The sequence below is a fragment of the Macrotis lagotis genome, chromosome X, assembly GCF_037893015.1.
Source record: "Macrotis lagotis isolate mMagLag1 chromosome X, bilby.v1.9.chrom.fasta, whole genome shotgun sequence".
Classification (NCBI taxonomy): Eukaryota; Metazoa; Chordata; class Mammalia; order Peramelemorphia; family Peramelidae; genus Macrotis; species Macrotis lagotis.
The window spans coordinates 36771791-36788496 of NC_133666.1; the positions used below are offsets into that span (position 1 = coordinate 36771791).

The 16706-nt window shown below is 35.9% G+C and overlaps 1 pseudogene; it reads right to left on the minus strand.

Moving 5' to 3' along the window:
• The window catches only part of LOC141498634 (ubiquitin-conjugating enzyme E2 C-like), a 29484-nt pseudogene extending 17722 nt beyond the window's left edge, over window positions 1-11762 (minus strand).
• Between the last annotated feature and the right edge of the window lie 4944 nt (window positions 11763-16706).

Here is a 16706-nt window from a genome sequence, read left to right on the forward strand (position 1 = left end):
ATTCATAATGTTGAACTAATCTTGCATTCCTGGTATAAATCCTACTTAATCACAGTGTATTATCCTAGTGATAATGTGCTGTAATCATTTTGCAATTTCTTATTTAAAATTTCTGCATCCATATTTATTAGAGAAATTGATCTATAGTTTTCTTTTTCTGTTTTGACTCTTCCTGGTCTAGGTATCAGTACCTTATTGGTGTCATAGAACGAATTTGGCAAAACTCCACCTGTTTTTTCAAATAATGTTAAATTAAATTTTATTTGTTTCATTGGTTTGCATTCTTTGTCTTTCTCTTCTCTCCACTGAGAAAGCAGAAAAACAAAACTTGTTACAATCATGTATAGTTCCACACACTTCCCTCATTGGCTATATAAAATATATGCAAATATATATTTAAAATATAATATGTTGAAAATATATAAAATGAATATATATAATATGTAAAAATATAAAATTCACATTCTCATTTACATCATTATTAATATTATTCACTTTAATTACAAGAGTGGTTTTACTGTCAAAAAGCAAAACCTTCCTTTCTAGTTCTTTCCTAAGCACTATTAATATGTTGTGATGACCTCCTAGATTACTTTCTCAATGCAGTCCTTCCCTACCTCTGCTGTGATTGATGTACTACTTCCAAAAACAAAAAAAAAAAGATCCAAAAAATCAGTATTGCCTTGAAAATATGTCACAATTTTTGAATACTGAAACACTATCCCGAATTCCCTTCTCCCTGATTATTGTCCAGACAAGGGTCCTCTGAGGGATGTTAGGAATGTGTGTGTGTGCGCACATTTACATAAATATATGTGTTTCCTTCTTTTCCCTGAATTAATCACCTTATCATCTGGAGGTGGGTAACAAGCTTCATTATGAATCTTCTGGAATTGTGGTTGATTCATGTATTGATCATAGTCTCTAAGTCTTTTTCAAAGGGATTTGTCCTTACAATAGTGTTGTGATTATATAAATTATTCTGATTCTGCTCACTTTTCTTTCTATCGGTAAGGGCAAGTCCTCCAGATTTTTCTGAAATGATCCCCTTCATCAGTTCTTTTAGTAAATAGTATACCCAAAGAATCATATACCCTAATTTGTTCATCCTTTCCCTAATTGTTGTGTACCCCTTTAGTTTCCAGTTTTTTGCTACCACAAAAAGAACTACTATAAATACTTTTGTTCACGTGAGTCTATTTCTTTCTTTGATTCCTTTGGGGAATAGATGCAGTTCTTGTACAATGAGACTTTTTTCAGAAATGGCAAAAAACAAAAACAAAAAAAAAGCAAGCCTCCTTTTACCACATAATTATGTAACATATATTGACCATGATTAGCAATTGAATAACATTCCATTCAGCAGGTCCAGTTTGCCTGTTCAGAGGCAGTCAATTAATAAATGCTTTAAAAATTAGAAATGATGAGATTTAAAATCATTTACCAAGGTGACCCTTATTTTAACACAATCCAGGGAGAAGGAAGTTTGGGATTTTGTTTCAGTATTCAAAACAATGACACATTTTCAAAGTGATATGGCTTATGTTTTCTTTTGAAAGTAACACATCACAAGAAAGGTGGAATTTTCCTTTAGGAGAGGAGTTCACTGTGAAAATAATCCAGAAAGTGTAACAACATATTATTATCAGCGCTTAGGAAAGCACTAGGAGGGGAAGCTTTGTTTTTCTGACAGCAAAACCACTCTTTTAATTAAAGGAAGAAGTATTATTAATGATGTAAATAGAATTCCTCTCCTTCCCCCAATAACCATGTGGCATTGGTGTCTTCAGTATGAGAGAATGGACTCTGAAATAGCTTATGAATGTCATTACTGTCTACTTATCAGATATTATTAATGTTATTTCTTGTAAAGATTTCATTAACATATCCTGGCAGCAAACAGAATAGATAAGACATTTAAAAGACATTTAAACTTTTAAAAGAATCTTCTCAGGGATTTTCATTGCAATTTTGCAAGAGACTTAGTCCAAAACCCGTTCAAAACAATTTAATCATATAGATGAGGTGATGAGTTGCCTTTAGGGATATTAATTCACCCTCACCCAGGAGCTCAGAATCTTTCTTTGAAGGATAATTTTGTTCTCACATCAGTAAAATAATACAACTCTGGGATAATATACAAGAAAACTGTTTGGGGAATTAAAAGGCCTTGGGTTCAAATTTTGCCTTGGATCCAACTTGGCTGTGTGATTCTTGTCAAGTCATTTAACCTCATAAATTCAATTTGGAGTTTGGAGATGTCTAAGAGGCTGACTAGTTTTAACTTCCTCCACTTTACTGAGGCCCAAAGAAGTTAAATGATTTGCCCAGGGTCTTATAGGTACTTAAGGGGTGTAACTGGGCTCTGAGCCCAGGTTCTCTGATTACAAATTCAGCACACTTTCCACCATACCACCAGCACATACTTGGCAGGGGACTAACTGCATTGGGAGAGAAAGTTCCTCACTGGTAATTTCCTGTACCAGGGAAATCACAGGTCTGCTTCTCTCTTCACTCTCTTCCTTTGGAAAAAATAGTTCTACTTCAGCATAAAATTGGAGGTATATAAAAAATATTATTCAAATTTTAGTAGGCTGTTTTTTTTCCTTTGCTAAGACAGATAAATTTTTTCAACTGGGGTGTGCAATTTTTGTAGTTATATTAGAAACATATTTTATATTTGCATCATTGGAATCATACAATCACACTCAAAGAATGAATATATGAAAAAATCTGAATAAAGAGGTCATATGATGACTTTGATTATAAATATTAAGGTTTCTCAGTGTTTTGATTGGAGCATATAATTGTGTCTTGTGGCGTTTTCTAAAGGAAAATTCTATATTGAAAGGGAAAAAAAGATCTTACTAATATAACAGGTGTGTGCATTTTTTCCCCATAGCACAGCTCTTAGAAGGCCAAACCCCAAGTCAGTGTATTGCCAAGTGTATACTGCTAAGTATTTTGTATTATCCCACTTCAACAGTATTCACTGTTTAGTAATTGAATATTTTTTTTCTTAATGGTAATAAATTAAGTAGGTGATTTATTCTCAGAGAAACCTAGACATAAAATGGAGGCTAGTGCCTTAGTTTGCTGAAAGGAGAGTAAATCAGTGAGGTCATGAATGTTGGTTGGCCAATGGAGTGTTAGATCACACTTTTTGGCACAATCTGGGAAGCCAGGAATTTTCAGAAAGTAAGTTCCATCCCCCTTTCCAGAAAAATTCAGAAGGCAAGAGACACTCAAAGAGAGATGATGTGCATGTAAGGTAGGAAGACATGGTTTTCGGAGAGAACATCAAGGTAGGGTTTTTAGCAATTTCTTTTCAGACATGATTGAATATATATAACACACACATACATTATATATATGTATATTATATATATATATATTTAGTTACACACATAAATATAAATTACCTGAAATCTAATTTTTTTTTAATTTTAAAAGGTCTTAATACCAACTATACAAGAAATATAAAACTATGGACTGTTAGTATTTCAGTTTTTTAATTAACTAAGGCCTGGAGGTGAATTAATTAGAAAATGCAACATCTAAAATTCATTTCTCAAAGATTTTATTAATAGTATTCAAAGTCATTATGGAGGGATGCTAATCCCCATTAAAGCTATTCTTTAGCTAACTTTTAGTAGAAACTACTCATTCAAGGTATTTAAATAACATTTATAAAATTCTTGTAATAGTATTATACCTTTTTAGAATGCAATAAGATCATCATAGGTAGCTTTTTAAAAAAAATATGCATTATACAAATGAATAAATTAGATGGGGTGAGTAGGGTGGAGTGGGATTGTGGAGTGATTTGTCCTTAGTAATAGTTACTAAGATTTTGAAACCTTCCAAAAAGGTCTTAGACTCTGGGGAAGTAGCACTTTTGGTGCCCCCTATTGGCTGTGGATTATATACTTCCGTTACTTTTAAAATCAAACCCTACCTAAGTCGAGGAAGGGGTTAATAACTGAAAGTTGTATTTTTTTCTTTGTAATAGAGTAAGTAGATCCCTTTTAAACTTTTTTTTGAGGAAAACTTTATTTTTGAAGGATTTAAGTTCCCTGTTTTTTCCATAATTAAAAAAAACGGCCTGGTTTCCTAGTGCTTGGCTTTTAGTAGCAGAAGCCTGTTATAGTGATCACCATTCATACTACCTTGGCCGGCTGCCTCTTAAAAAAACCCAGAAATAACAGTAATGTGTAAGCATACTTTCTTCCCCAAGGGAAAATCAACTGGCGGGATTTAGTCATATCTCTCAGTTGACTCTAGCTATGAACCATCAAGTCATGCAGGGAGTAAAATTCCAAATCAAATAAAATTCAAACTGCTTCAATTTGAATTAAAAATATATCTCTAAAATCAAAAAAATGAAAATAGTAACAATAATAAATTTGTTTTGCATTCAAATTTCTTTAAGATCTCTCACCCTACTTAATTTTTAATATGTTGTAGTGACTGTGTATGCTATTACTATTAAACTGACTCTGCCTGGCATGATTTTTATAGCTTTTGCCATATTTCTCTAGATTGTTCCTATTTTTCTTTTTAAAGCAGTGCCATTAGATTCAGTTACTTTAACATACCACAACTGATTCACTCTCTCCTTGTTGGATGTATAGATCATTTCCAGCATGGCCATGAACGTCTATTCATATTAGAGGGCAGAGGCACACAGCAGGACGTGGTAGGAGATTTAATCAAAGGTGGGTCTTTTTTTGCTCTTTTGTCCTATTTGAGGTAGACTCATTTACAGAGAGGGGGCTCTGTAAGGAGCAAGATTTTGTATTTTAGAGCCTATTTTTTGCTTTTAATGTAATATACATGTATTATTTCTTTATTATATAATTTTGCTTCAGATTTTCTTCTCAGTTATTTTTGTTCTTGAAAACTTTTAAATATTTGTGTGATCTTCCACCAAATAGAGGACAACATTAATTGTTCTCTGTGGATCTCAAGATGTTCTAACCCTTAATTATTATGCTAGCATGGGTAAATCAGTCATAACACCTGACTTTTTCCTTTCTAACATAGATTCAAAGATGACTACATCATATTATTGTTGCAAATAAAGCAATTGGAATGTCTTAAAATATAATAAAACTCATGGATTTTCAACCCTAGTAATTCTTACAGTTTTCCAAATATAATTCTTTTGAGATAGACTATTTCTTTTTGTTCTATTTTAATATGGTTTATAAAATATTCAGATACTGATCCAATAAGGTGGAGTCTCCTTATTATTCCTCTTCATTTATGTACTTTTAGGCCATCTCCCACCATACCCCTGGCAATCCTCCTCTCTCTAAAATAATCCTGCTTCCTTCCCTTCTTCCTTCTCTCTTTCCTTCCCAGCATTCTTCCTTTTACCCCCTTCCTCCGTCCTTGATCCTTCCTTCTCTTCCTTTGTCTTTTAAAATTTTCCTTCTTTTTCTGTTTCTGTCACTTTATTGTTATTGAGAATTCCTATTGTGGAAACTCTTTTAACCTGATACAATTTAGCAAAATTATGAAATTTAGAGTCTTAGAGGGTTGCCTAGTTTGCCAAGAAGTTGGGTCGGAGTCCTTTAGACATTATGGACTTGAACATCTAAGTTTTGCTAGCTTCCGTCTAGGTCTAGCTTTCTTTTCTACAAAGCCATGTTGAAAAAAAAATATTCACCTCAGGATTAGAGAATCTAAGTTCAAATTTAGGGATTTGGGATTTAACATTTGGTGTCTGCATATCCTTTGTCATATCACTTCCCTTCCCTTAGTCTTTTGGTAAAATGTGAGCATTGGACTACAGGGCTTGTGAAGCTCCTTCCAGCTTTCTCACTATGGTTTGGAAATCACTATGATCATTTTAAAAATATTCCTTTCCTTTTCATTCCCTTCCTTCTTATAAATGGTAACAATTGTAAGAAATTTCCTATAAAACTATTAGTGAGGCTTCTTACCTCTGATTCACAGAATATGAACACAGTTCCTATTAGTAATTGAAAGCTTTAGGGAGCAAAGTCTGACCTCCCACCTTGGTACAGAGCAGCTTTCTTAAATAAGAGGTTTCAGAAGGTTCTGAGGGATTCATTCGGTAACCAACGTAAGTGCCTGCCTTGTGAAATGGTCTGTAAAGGGTGCAAAGGATGATATAAAGCCAAATGCTAGGTATCCTGTTCTTAAGAAACTTCTTGAACTGACAGCAAATCAGTAGCAACCTCCTCCTCATTTTTAAATCTATTTTCCTGGTTTCAGAGAACCAAAGGATGTCACAGGTGAAAGTTATATTCACTTGCAAAACTTTCTTCTGAAGCACCCCACTTGATTTTTGGATATTCTTATTTCCTTTTATTTTTATTTTTTTTATTTTTTTGTTTTTGCAAGGCAATTAAAGTGACTTGCCCAGGGTCACTCATCTGGGTAATTATTAAGTGTATGAGATTGCATTTGAACTCAGTTCCTCCTGACGTGTCAGTTCTCTATCCACAATGCCACCTAGCTGCCCCCATATGGATTTATTTCTACTCACATCTCCCCCACTGTATATTTGTAAAATGTATTTTTATAACCCAAGTAAAAGTTTAAAAAAAAAGATAGTAAATATCATCCCCAGCTGATGGAAATGTTCTTTTGGAAATTAATTATATGATTTATTTTGTTTAGATCATAAATTTTGATATAGAAAATCCTCTTATCTAGCCCCCTAGTTTTACATGTATTACAAATGCAAAAACTGATAATCAGAGAGGGATGAAGTGTTGTTTTTTTCTATTCTAAGTATACAGAGAGGATTTCACATTCCTTTTGTGACTCAGGTTATATTGATCACTAATGATGAATCCCCTATCCTTTGCCTTCTAGGAATGGATCACCCATGTGTTCACCTTCTGTGAACTGCCTGGTTGGTATCACAGCATGGAGCAGCTTAAGGGTATGTTTCTCACATGGATGCTCTCTGCTGCATGCACAGCTTATCATGGCACTCCATATTTAAGACCTAGGGTTTCATAGGTGTATCTGATGATAGATCTATCATTTTATTGGTATAGGAAACTCCCTCTATCACTACAAAATGGCATCTTCTCTGAAATTTATGATAATACAGATGCCTTGGTCATTGAGAGGTTAAATGATTCACCCAGAGGTCATATAGCCAGTATGTGTCAGAAGTGGGTCTTGAAGCTAGATCTTCCTGACTCCAAAGTTCATGCAGTATGCCAGGGTTGTCTCATTTTATTAATCTTCTTCTAAGTGGGAGCCTACACTTGACCCCAAAAGATATGTGACCAATCAGAGGATGAGAAAATGGATCACATCCTACCGTCCCTGCAGTTGACAGTTGTGGGAATGTTTCTGGCATAACTCTATAAATTCCCAAACACAATTCGGGAATGGTCATTTCCTCTGTGGGTATCCACAACAGTATCTGTAGAGGTCCCATTGGGAAAATTCTGTTCCACTTCCAGTATACTTAACTGATTACTAGATCACATGTCCACAATAGCAGGAATCCCTCACAGGGCAGCCTTGGTGTTAAAGAACTAACAGTAAGTCATTGCTTCTCACACAGTTTGAGCAGCATGGATAGGTTTTGATCATCATAGCATATCTCATTGGGTTATTTTTTCCCTTCAAATCCAACCTTCTTTCAAACTTTGCTATGACTGTTGAGGACCCCACCATCACTCTGGTTCATAAGCTCAACATGATCCTCAACTCATCTCTCTTCCTCATTTTACAAATTCAGTCAGGTGCTGTATCTTGTTGTTCTACCTCCATTCTGTCATCTGCATCTTTCTGCTTCCTGCTGTTTCCTTGACTCAAGTATCTTCCCAATTCAGTCCATTTTCGCTACAGCTGCCAAAATGACTTTTTTTCCAAAACACAAATTTGATTGTGTGTGCCCCTTCTTGATAAACTCCCTATTGACTCAAGGAGCAGATGTTATATCATCTTTGGCTACTCCTTTTTAAATTTCTCTTTATGCATAAATTCTATGATATTTATTATGAGCAATATAGTATCTATATGTAAATTGTAAATAGTATGCACATTGATTGATAGTGCTCAGGTTTTGTTTTGTGGGCATTGTTTTTCTTTTTTCTGATGGAGGTGCACAATCATCAAGGTTTGGGAATTATGGCACTACAACTCCTTGACTTCTCTTCTACCTCATTTCAACTGAGTTTGTTTTGACCACAAGAAATCCTACTGCCTCCCACTACACTGGTGAGTGTGAGGGTGTCCATTAGAAAGTCTTCATTCTATTCTAATTAGCAGTTGGACTGCATTTTGAGAACAAAAACTGTAGTTATTTTTGTATTCCTCAAGTCACTTTTTCTTTGAGTTGGCTTGTATTTATTTCCTAGCTGAGGAAGTAGAAGTGCAGAAGTTAAATGGTATTAGCAGAGTGATGAAATCAGAATTCATCTGTACCAGAGCTGCAGCTGCCCCTCTCTCTGCTCCTTTCCTCAGATATCAGACACCTGGCTCCCAAGTCGTTCTAAATGATTATGAGAGTTTTTTGTTGTTGTTAAAGCAATATGTCGCTGGAATCAGATGGTACAATTTGGAGGTAATAGTTACAATGTGCCATATTGTAGAATGTTCTTTGGAGAGTTAAGGAAATGTATAAAAAAGTCAGCCCTAAGTAGATACTAGGAAATGATAAAAGTTTAAACACTGTTGGGCCATGTTCCTTACTGGTAAGAAGGGGTCATTCCTCAGTGCCTACATCTAGCTAGCTGTCACAAGGGAAATGCTCCAATAAAATAATTCCTGGGAAGGGATTAAGTATTAATGTATTCATTCAACCCAGAGATATTTACTCTTTAAAAAAAAAGGTACATGGCTTTTTAGCTCAAGTATTGAGTCTTTCGCGTTGTAATTTAAGGCATATCACTAAGCTGGAGGAATGAGATTTGAAGGGAGTGGAAGACTTCCCATTGTACTCCAACTTGTACCATGTACTGCCTGCTTTGTAGGGACAGACTCGGAGTTAGGCATAGTAATCCTTGATTTCAATCTATAAAGGACAGGAGAGGTCCTCTAGACCAACTCCTCATTTTATCAAGAAGGAAACCGAGGCCCAAAGAAGGTAAACAACTTTCCCATGGACACCCAGGTAACAGAACTGAGATGCACACCCAGGTCTTATAGCTTCAAGTCTTGTGTTATTTCTCCTGTTCTACACTGTTACATGTTTCTACTTGAACATAATGTCATCTCATCTGAGATAATATTTGTAAAGCACTTAGGACAAAGTAGGTGCTTAATAAACGCTTGTTTTCTCCTTCTCTGCCTTCCTCCCTTTGTGGAGTTAGTATAAGTCTGACCCTTCTTCCTTGTGAAATCCCTTTACATATTTTAAGATGTGTGTAGATGCAAGGCGTTGTTACTATTTTATCATTATCCTCCTCCTCCTCCTCCTCCTCCTCATCATCATCATCATCATTTCCATTAATGAAAAACAAATCAAAATTTGAGGAAGATCACTATCTTAGATGAACTCGACATTCAGAAGACTGGGGGAAGAACTGAATTTGATGGTTTTCTTCAAGTAGTTAAAGGGTTGATACATGGAAAAGGAAGGAAAGAATGAAGGAAACACACATTAATTGCCTGCTATATGCCAGATACTAGATGACTACTGTACTGAGATCTCATTTGCCTTTCACTACAACCCTGGCATGTAAATGCTTTTATTAGGCTGTTTTATTGATAAGGAAACTGAGACTGACTGAGTCCAACCAACTTCTCTAGGGACATGCAACTAGTACATTTCTGTTTGTTTGTTTGTTTTGTTTTTTTGGTGAAGCAGTGGATTTAAGTGACTTACCCAAGGTCATACACAGCTAGTAAGTATCAAGTGTCTGTGACTGGATTTGAACTCGGGTCCTCCTAATTCCACGGTCAGCTCTCTATCCACTGTGCCACATGGCTTCCCCCAGTGAGTACATTTCTGAGACCATTTTTGAACTGGTGTCTTCTTGACTATAGACCCAACTCTGTTTTGGTTGTACCATCTAGCTGCAGAGAAAGGCTAAGGTTACGCACTGCATCCCGGACCATTCACCAGTCATCTTGACCTTTGTCTTGCCACTGGATTTAGATGACTCTGAAGGAGAGATTGAGGCTAAAACTCTGTGCAGTGCCACCTATTCATAACCCACTACAAGTCTTAAGACATCATCGTCATGATGTTACTGGTCCTCTAAGTAGGAAGGACATACCAAAAAATGATTGTTGAAAGCTATCTTTACATGTAGTTGGAAAAATAAATAAATAAAAATTTTAGAGTGGAAATAAAAAAAAAAGAATGAAGAACCAACAACAACCATCTAGCTGCTGAGAGATTAGATTTGTTTGATTTGCTCCCATGAATTATAGCTTTCACCACAGAATGTCCAAGGGGTATTTACTTCAGAAGAACTTCACTAAAATGCTGGTCAATACATAGCCAAGTTAAAGTTAATCATGATGATACTAATTGAAATGCCAAAAGGACTTTATTATGGTGAGAAAAAACAAAACAAAATAAAAAATTCTCTCCTTCCCTCCCCGAACCCTTTCCTATTTGAGAAGGCAATGCAATATGATCTCAGTCATACATGCCAAGTCTTGAACATCATTTTTCCACATTTACCATAATATAAAAGAAAACACAAAATAAAACAATAAAAATCAAGTGAAAGAAGTAAGTTCACCCTGCATTCAGAATTCATCAGTTCTTTCTGGAGGTGTAACTCAGTTTTCATCATGGGTCTTTCAGAATTGGTCATGTATCATTGTCTTGATGAGGGTAGCTAAGTCTTTCAAAGTTGGTCATTCTTAAAATATTGCTGATGCTCTGTATACTAGGGGGTTTCCTGGTTCTGCTTATTTCACTTTCCATGAGTTCATATATGTCTTCCCAGGTTTTTCTAAAACCATCCTCCTTGTCATTTCTTTTAGGATAATAGTATTCTATCACAATCATATTCCACAACTTGGTCAGATTTTCCCCAATTAATGGGCATCCCTTATATTTCCAATTCTTTGATACCTCAAAGAGAACTGTTATAAATATTTTTCTACAAATTTTTCTACAAATATTTTTCTACAAATTTTCTATAAAATTCCCTTTCCTTTGAGTTCTGTGAGATACAAAACTTTATTTATAAATTAATGTTGAGGACTGAACTAGAGTTTAAGAAAAATGATGAAAACAGTCTGTGATACAGAGTCCTGTACAAATGAAGAAAGAGGGAGAAGACAGATTATGAAGAAGGGAGAAAGATGCACCAACACATACATGCAAGATGAAGGGAAGATAGACTGACCAGCAGGGGCCGGGGCTCTTGGCTAGTCATCTGCTTCATGTAGGTTTCCAGCAGGTGCTTTTTAAAATTTGTGGGGTTTGTCCAAAGTTCAGCAGCATGTTTCAAGGCTGGGTTCTCCCAGAAGAGTCTGGATAGATAGTGGCATGATCCTGGATCATACAGGGCTGACCACTTGTCCTTGAGCATGTCCACACAGATATTGTTTTGAGTATCCATGTTAGGATGATGGCAAGGTGTGACAAATTTCACAGTGGGAGCATTATATAGGTAGTCACTGGGGAATTCCAGGGAGAACTTGTTTCTTAGTTCTTCATATATTTTCCCAGCTGCCCCATGGATGGTCCCAACCCTCTTGAAGAGATTATCTGACTCTGGGAAGGCAGAATTTCCTTTGTCTCCAGACATCTACAGAGGAAGAATAAAACTTTTCTGGGGTGAATTGCTGAGCATGCAATCTTAGATGATTCCCTAAGATCCCTTCCAAGACCCTGTGGCCTCTAAAGGGGAGGGAGAATAGTTGGATGAAAAGACAATAGTCTAAAGCCATATTATTTTACTTATGACTGACCTCAATAAAAATACAACCTGGCTGATAAGATTTTTTTTTCTGGGGGGTGGGAATCATCAACTAGTCTTTCTGGTGAAGACTAAATACTAAGAAGTGGGGTTGTAAAATCCCCCATTCTCTAGGTAGCCCTCTGTTTAAAAAACAAAACAAAACCCAAACTGGGAGTTTAGAATCATAGTTCTAAATTGTTGGCATTTCTTCACCTAATGTTTCTTTACTACTCTTATTTGATATTGAAAATAAGTTTTAAGCTCTTGCAGGAATTTTGAACTTGTATACAATTCATATTTTTTCATAATGCTTTCCCTGTAGCTGTTCTGACTTCATTGTCTTCTTCTGAGATTGCTTCTGGCTGTTCCCTGTCCCCACAGAAGCTTTTTATGTTCAGGTTTTGTTGCTATTTTCATTGTTTGCTCATTTTCCCAACTGTTTCTTGATTTGGAACTTTTTGTTAATTTTGGACTCTATTCCTGGAATGGGGGTGGAGGAATACTGTCTCAGACTTCAGACTTTTACACAATGGTGTATTTAGAGCTTTCTCTGAGGAGTTATGCATTTTCAATGCTTCCAAGGTGGTGTGATCTAGGGAAAGATGATCATTAGTCTTCTGGTCTACACTTTTCTTTTCTGTTAACAGAATAGTAGCAGTTTAATTTATTTCAGAATGAGAGATGCAGTTAGCAAACCTTTGAAGCTTTTCTGAAGAGAGCTCCCTTTGTTGCAGGAAAGGTAGAGGTTATATACATATAAATCATAAGTAGGAAGGGAAGGTGGATCACAGCACAATCATTTCCAGGTCTGGAACAGTTTCTTAAGACAAGCCCATGCATATAGGATGATACAGGTGTCCTCGAGTCCTGTGAGAACAGTACTAAAGTGATCATTTCAAGCCTTGGAGGTACAGAATCAATGTTCTGTGACAGGAACAGGTTCTACAGCATTTGTTTTACTTCACTTAACATACATAGGCCTAGGTATGTACTGACCATGAGAACACTATCAAGAATTGGTGGTTTACTCCAGGTTGCATTGTGAGTCTCTGACTTTTAAGCCAGAATCTTATGGAAAAATGGGACTCTGTGAAATCTAAATTATTAGTATATTCATTATACATATCATATAAATTAATATGAAAATCATTTTAATTCACATCCTTAGCCAAAAAGGGCCCCTTATCACTTGGGATCCATGACCCCTTGAGTTGGGGAATAATATTAGGTCAGGGCATCTACTCCGTCTTGACTGAAAGTGCTCTTCTCTGCCCTTGAATTTTTATTTTTTTTAGATTTTTGCAAGGCAATGGGGTTAAGTGACTTGCCCAAGGTCACACAGCTAGGTAATTATTAAGTGTCTGAGACCGGATTTGAACTCACGTACTCCTGACTCCAGGGCCGATGTTCTAACCATTGTGCCACCTAGCCACCCCTGTCCTTGAAATTTTACCCCAACTGTATAGAGAATAGATTTTCGAAACAACTGATCCTTAAGGCTTCCACTTCCACTCTTTTCTAACTGAAAATGTTACTTTTTACCTTTGAACTGTGATCCAAAAGTGGCTATAAGCAATGGTGTGGCCAAATGGCATTTGGTCTTGCATGCAGTGATTTTCTAAGGGTCCCCTTTAGTCTCTTTCTGAACAGTTGTCAGGTCCCCTCATCAACTCTGGCTTAGTAAATGCTGAAGCTGTACTGCTTCTCTCATCACCATCTAGTCCCTCCAAAGGTGTTTTATCCTCCACAGCTCTTTTGCCTACATCCTAAGTTTTGAAAAGTTTGGAAAACTGTCTCACTTTTGATCTTTTGTTTGCTCTCCTACTCCTGAATTTGATTTGAAGCATTATTTTAAAATTTTTTGAAGCAGAGTGTTGGGAGAGCTGATCTGAGTACTTTTTCTCTTCCACCATCTTGGCTTTCCCTAAATTTGTTATTACAAGGTAGTTTATCAGTAGTCTGAAAGACCAGTGTAGAAAGATTGCTGCATGCTATTGCACTTCATTACTCCTGTGACTGCTTAAATATCAGTATTTCCAGTGTTTAAGTCTCTAATATTTTGCTTGGCAATATAAACATTAATGTTATTTTTAGGAGGTGTCCTAAGTTATATAATTGTGAAATTTATCCAAAAATGCTTTCCATAAACATTCAAGGTACCTGGATTCTAGAAATTCAATATTTGGGTTATTTATATTGTGGCTTGGTTGCCCAGGCTCTACATTTGTAAAATATTTTTTTATGAAAAATTGAATTTGATGTGGAAATCAGAAAAAAGAACCCTATTGCTACAAAACCACCTTTGGGGAGATGAAAGATTTTTTCTTTCTTTGTTGTTTTTTTATATAGGGAAGCAACACAATCGCATGCCTATGTGGTATACTTGGCCACATCATATGACAGAAGTGAGCTTCTGACTCCTTTCCCTAATTTTGGGTATATATTTTGTTTCCATCTTTTTTTGGTAAACAGTAATATAGCTATGGAAGTTTCTGTACACATATCTTTTCTTGTTATCAGTAACATCCTTGGGGTATAATCCAAGTAGGAAAATCTCTGAGTTAAAAGGTATAAATAATTTAGTAGCTTTAACTTACATGATTTCAAATTCCTTTCCAGAACAGGTGAAATAATTTACAGTTCTACTACTAGTGAAATGTATACCTGTTTTCCTTTGGTCCCTTCAAGAGTATGTCTTCCCATTATTACCAATCTGCTGGCTTTGTGGGTATGAGGTGATATGTCAAGGCTGGTTTTAATCGCATTTTGCTGATTATTAACAATTTTAAATATTTCCATTTGTTATTGATAGTTTGTATCATTTCTCTTGGAAGTTATTTAACTCATATCCTTTTACTGCTTGCCTACAATTGTTTCCCTTCATATTTGTCTTATTGATTACATTTTTATTGTGTTGTTTTAATGTATGTGATTAATATCTATGCCTTGCTATGTTTTTAAATTAATTAATTAATGAAAAACATATGCTAAGTACTTACTATATACCAAATACTGTGGGTTACTATAGGACCCTGCGCTAATTTAATTTTCTTTTTTTCCCATTTAATATGTATTTTCATATTTTTAAAAAGTTCCAAATTATGTGTAAAAGATTTTCACACTGAATTTTTAAAATTGTATGATTCAAATTCTGTTCCTCCCTCCCACAACTTCCCTCCCCTTGAGAAGGCAAGTGATGTAGCAATTATACATGTAAAGTCATGGAAAACATATTTCTGTATTAGCCAGGTGCCAAAAGAAAATATACATTATCTCCCCTACCCCCCACACACACATACACACATACACCAGGAATAATAAAGTTTAAAAAAACTTGCTTTAGTCTATCCTCAGAGTTGATCAGGTTTTGCTCTGGAGGTGAATAACAGTTTTCATTATTGGTATTTTGGAGCTATCTTGGAACACTGTCTTGATAAGAATAGCTAAGTCATTCACAATTTATTATCCTTACAATATTGCTGTTCTGCCAACCCTCCAGTCATTTATCCTATCTCTCTGATCTTCCAACTCCTCTACCAGTTCCTTGTTGCCTGCAAATACACCTCAGTCTCATTCATCCTGGAAAAAATCCTTTCTGCACTCCTATTTTCCCTTTATTTATCCTTCCTTTCACAGCCAACTCCTGGGAAAAGCTGTCTCTTCTTATTGCTACTGCTCGCTGGCCTCTTATTCACTTTTTAACCATTTACAGTTTGGCTTCTGTCTTTGTGACTCATCAAATTGTTTTCTCCAAAGTTAGAAATGACCTCTTAATATTAACTGTTGTTGGATTTTTTTTTTAGCAATTTGTCATCTTTCTTCACCTCTCAATAGCATTTGGCACTTCTGATTTGACCTTTCCTCCTGGATGCTCTCTCCTCTTGGGTTCTTTGTGATGTAGATCACTTTATTCTTATCTAGGTGACTGACTACACACCACACACACACACACACACACAAACACACAGACAGACAAACCCTAGCCTCTCTTCCTCCCAATTGACTATTGAACATTTCATACTGGATATCCCCCAGGCACCTCAAATTTACCATTTCGTAAATAAAAGTAATCATCTTTTCCTTTCCAAACATCCTTGTTCTGCCACCCAGGTTTATTATCTTGGAATCAACCTTGATCCTTCACTTGGCCTTATTTCACATAAACAATGTGTAGCCACTTCTATGACTGTATCTTCTCTTGCTTATAATTCACTACTTTGTACTTACATGATCACTACCCTAATTCCAGTCCTTATCACCTCTTTCTGAAAGTCTCACCATACTTTCCCAATTCATCTTTCAGCCTCAAGTCTCTGTCTTTGGGTGTAACCTCTCCATACCGCCAAAGTGTTCTTTTTCTAATGTCCACGTCTGACCCAGTCAGTCCCCTACTCAATCAACTTTAGTGCTTCCCAGTTGCCTCTGGAGTCCACATACAACTCCTGTCTGGCATTTAAAGCCTTTCATAGCCTGACTTAATCTGCTTTTTCATCCTTACTATACAATCATTATTCTTCTGAGGCAGTTCTAACTCTGATAAATTTTTTGGTTCAAGTTTGGTATTCATTAGAATGATATGAGATATGCTTAGACCATACAAAAGTTAGCAAAAGAAGAATTAATGAACTATAGCATGAAAAATGTATTTAGCAAGGAAACATTGTTACTTCATAGGGCCTAGTTTCACTTCCTCCACTGTTGCCTTGGTGCCCATCACTCAGAAGTGTGTGTTAAACCCAAGGTACATACTAATTCCTCCTGTACTACACGTTTCTATTTAGGTCACCCTGGACCATTTAAATCTTAGAGACAAATTCTCTATCTTTTAAGGAAAAA